Here is a 4,069-nt window from a genome sequence, read left to right on the forward strand (position 1 = left end):
AATATACATTGTTGGGCATATAATTGAAGATTTTAGGGTGACATACTAAAATCCTCTGGTCTTAGTGTTTGCGAACTAAAGTGAGCATTAGCGTTCAGAGGAAGGGAAGTGGGAGCTCCGGAGTGAGAACCAGTATCCTCCTAACCTAACCATGAATTTAGGGATTAAACCTAAGGTTAGCCAATGATTCTATATGCCAATGATTCTAGCCAATGATTCTATATAACACTGAATCAGGGTAGAGAATTAAAATTTCTCCTATTTGGCACAATATAGATTTAAACCATTTATCTCATCTCATTTTACCAAAATCACATTGTTGTGGGGTAGATGTTTTTTCATATTAGGAAACTTCATCATATAAACATAGTTTGGTAGTTAATGTTTAAACTTTACATTTCTGTTTTGCTAGCAGTTAATAATTTAGATCATATAGTACATCATTAATTAATGTCAAAATTAGTGACAATAATTTTATTTTATTGCTGTGAATTTTCTAGTTAATTTATCATTTCAAATTTATACCTTCCTCGTGGGATTTATATTTGTAGCTTAAACAGAAAGTCCTGTATTACTTGATAACGATTCATATACTTGCATAAAATTCTTACATAAATTGCTTAAATTTCTTATTAATAAAATAACACATCAAGTTTTTGGCACCGTTGTAAAGCAGAGTCAGTTTTATACATTTTGCACAACTATATCATTGGGATCATCTCTCAACAAGTTTTAACATTTCAATTATCCATTTTGAAAAGTAAATGAAGATCGAAGTTCAAATCATCACAAATTATTATCATTTAAAACCGTGGAAAACTAAATCTATTCTTCACAAAACCATATCTCAAAGTAGGGAGAAGTATAAAGAAGGCTAGTCAAAATTTATGAGAAGGATACGATAAAACATGAATTTCAAATATAAAAATAAGTTTACAAAACAAAAGAAATAAAAATACAACTTATCTTACAATCTTTCCCAAGCAAATCCATAGAAATTCTCTCTAAGCCTTTCTCTCATTAAAATCTCTCCTAATTCACTCTTAGAAGTGTAATGAAGAAGAAATCTCTCACCTTCCCTCTCCTCTTACAACCCTAGAAGAAAATCTATCTCATAGAAGAAAATCTCATCTTCTCTCTCTATCTCTAACTCACGCCCACTTTCTTCTCTCTCACGCCACACACACCAAGCCTCCTCAAGTAATCTTCTTTTATTTTTGGCTATCTCCTTTGGAAAAGAAATCAAAATTCCCTCCAAAAGTCAACTCTTTTGAATTCAAAAGATTTGTCCTTTGATCCAAGATCCATATCCCTTCATAAAAGAACATTCCAAAGTTAAAAGAACATATCCCTTCATAAAAGAACATTCCAAAGTATCTAGATGCATTGAATTACTCCAAGAGGTGTGTAGAACAAGTGTCCCTTTGAAAATTCATGCAAAATTTGTCTCAAACTGCCTTAGTTTTAAAAATTCATCCTTGACACATCATACACCGATGTGGCGCATCCTGCGTCAGTTCTCTGGATTTTTACGCACCATGCGCCGATCTGGCGCATCATGCACCAGAATCCCAAAATTTGCTATTTTGGCTCCAAATTTTGTCCTTTTTATCATTTTTTCTCCAAATGCCTAAAAATGATATACCTACAACAAAAACACTAAAATACCCTTTTTAAAGTGAAATATCACAAAAAATAAGCATAAAATAAGCACTTAAAATGATATAATATTTTGGTGTATCATTGATCCACCTTAAAACTACCTATTTTTAGTGTATATTTCTTGTTTATTTTATGCACATTTTTTATGATAATGCACTTCAAAGGAAGGCTTTTTGCATGTTTTTAGTTTCAAGTATAAGAAATGGAGTTTTAGCAGAAATGAAACAAAAACGGTATAATTTGAAGCCAAATTTAGCAAGGAAGAAAATTCTAATCTGGTGCATTTTGATATAAGCTTCTATGCTTAATTTTATCTATATTTATCACATGTTTTTGGAAAAAAATTACACTTTAAAGAAAGGTTACTTTCATGTCTATCTTGTAGGTATGACACTAGGAGCGAACAAGAGTTAAAACGAGGCAAAACAAAGCTAAACCGAAACAAACAAGGTGGTGCAATAGCGCCTAGACTGGCGCCACTACACCATTCAAAGATAGAAATCGATTCTATATCATTGATTATGGTGCTATAGCAGCAAAGACATTCTTTTGACAGGTTCAAGAAATTATGTGCCATTCTGGGATGTTCTGAAAGCTTCTGGACAACTTGCATGCCCCATGTAGTGATTTAATGAATCTAGACACATTTGAATGAAGGGATATCTCTCTTGGAGTGAAAGGTTTTGTATTTTGAATGAAGAGATGTGTATCTTGGAGAAAGGAGGGGTTATTGTATCTCTTTAAATAGAGGGGCTTGGTGCCTCTCATGACAAGAATTAGAGAAGTAATTAAGAGAGATTTTGGGAGATTAGGGAGAGGATATTGGCATGAGTATGGAGAAGTAGATTTCCACATTTTTTGGATAGACTAGTGAGGAATTTTGAGAGATATGTGTAAGGAATGTATGGGCAGCACATGGATCGGCAGAAGTCTTTGGTAGAGAGATTTTTCATCTTTCTTTCAAAACAAAAAAGCTAAGTATTATGTTATTTTTTATCTTATAATTGTTGTAAACACTTTCTAGTGGATTTTATTTGATTTCAAAAAAGTATTCTGTGGTGTTTTATCCATGCTTCGTAAGTAGTTTTCTTTAGTCCTTTTTTTAATATGAAGTAGTGGCAAGTGTAGGAAAATTTATTTCATGATAAAATTATTTTTATATTCATGTGATGAGTAATATCTTCTTTGCTTCATTGATATAACTTATGTGGCAATAAGTTATATTAAAATTTGTTGTTATTGAAACTAAGACTTAGCAGAGCGGTAATATTGCAACTTGGGTGCACTCACATTGACCGGTTGGATAGTAAAGTAGTTTAAGCGGCAATGCACCTTTTAAGAAAATATAATTTAATGATATGCTTCTATTAGATACTTCTAGGTGAAATATAGTTGCATGAAACTAATAGAATACAAAACATACCTATACACTTGATTGACGGTAGGTAGACATATGTTCCTTGTTGACACATAATTTATTAATTAATTCTATCAATCATTTCACTGCTTATGTTGTTATCTTCATTTTAATTTACTTTTGCAATGAGATAGATGCATGTTTAGAAATCTAGATGTGTTTATATATTATATTATTTAATTAATGTGATGTTATTTTTAGTAGCTCTTTATTAACTTTGCAAACTGATCACATGTAATGTTAAAATCTTTTGTGAAATATAATGATCTGGGAGGGCCATGATTTCACCAATTAGTGAATGCCGCATTTCATCTTGGGTGGAGTCATTGCCCTCACCTGAGGGGAGTGGAAATAAATAGAGAGATAAGTTTTGATGAGCCTGGAATTGATGTTTCTAAGGTGACAGAATAGATTCTTTATTAAATTCGATCTAGAGTTTTGATCGTAGGCATACCTTGTAGGTCCTATAGAGAGGGCACAATGGGTAACTTGGAAAAGAGTGGCCAAAATCTACTCAACACTTCTACACAAGCTGGTGAGAGATTCTAGATTAGCCAAGGTTCTTTGTAAGCTCCGAGAGAGGGTAAATAATATGTATGCTCCTATTTTTCACTGGCTACATTAAATTCTTAACATTTCCTACCTACACATTATTTAGTTCATTGCAAGAAAAGGGTAACCTTTAATATCTCAAAATTCTCCAACCTAATTTATCCAGATAAATTATCGTTAAATTTAAGATTTATATCTAGGAATAATTATTAGAAAAACCACTTTAACCAACATTTTAAACTAAGTTTGATAGTAGTAGACTAGAATTAGCCTAAGGGACTTCTTGCCTCGCTTCTCCGTGGGATCGATACTTGCGGTCTTAAAATAAAACTCTATATTACTTGAAATGATACATATACTTGCGTATAATTCCTAGTTTGTGAAACATAAATCAAAATCTAAATTTTATAAAATATTATTTTGCACATTAGCCGCTTA

Source organism: Phalaenopsis equestris, unplaced genomic scaffold, assembly GCF_001263595.1.
Source record: "Phalaenopsis equestris unplaced genomic scaffold, ASM126359v1 Scaffold001171, whole genome shotgun sequence".
Lineage (NCBI taxonomy): Eukaryota > Viridiplantae > Streptophyta > Magnoliopsida > Asparagales > Orchidaceae > Phalaenopsis > Phalaenopsis equestris.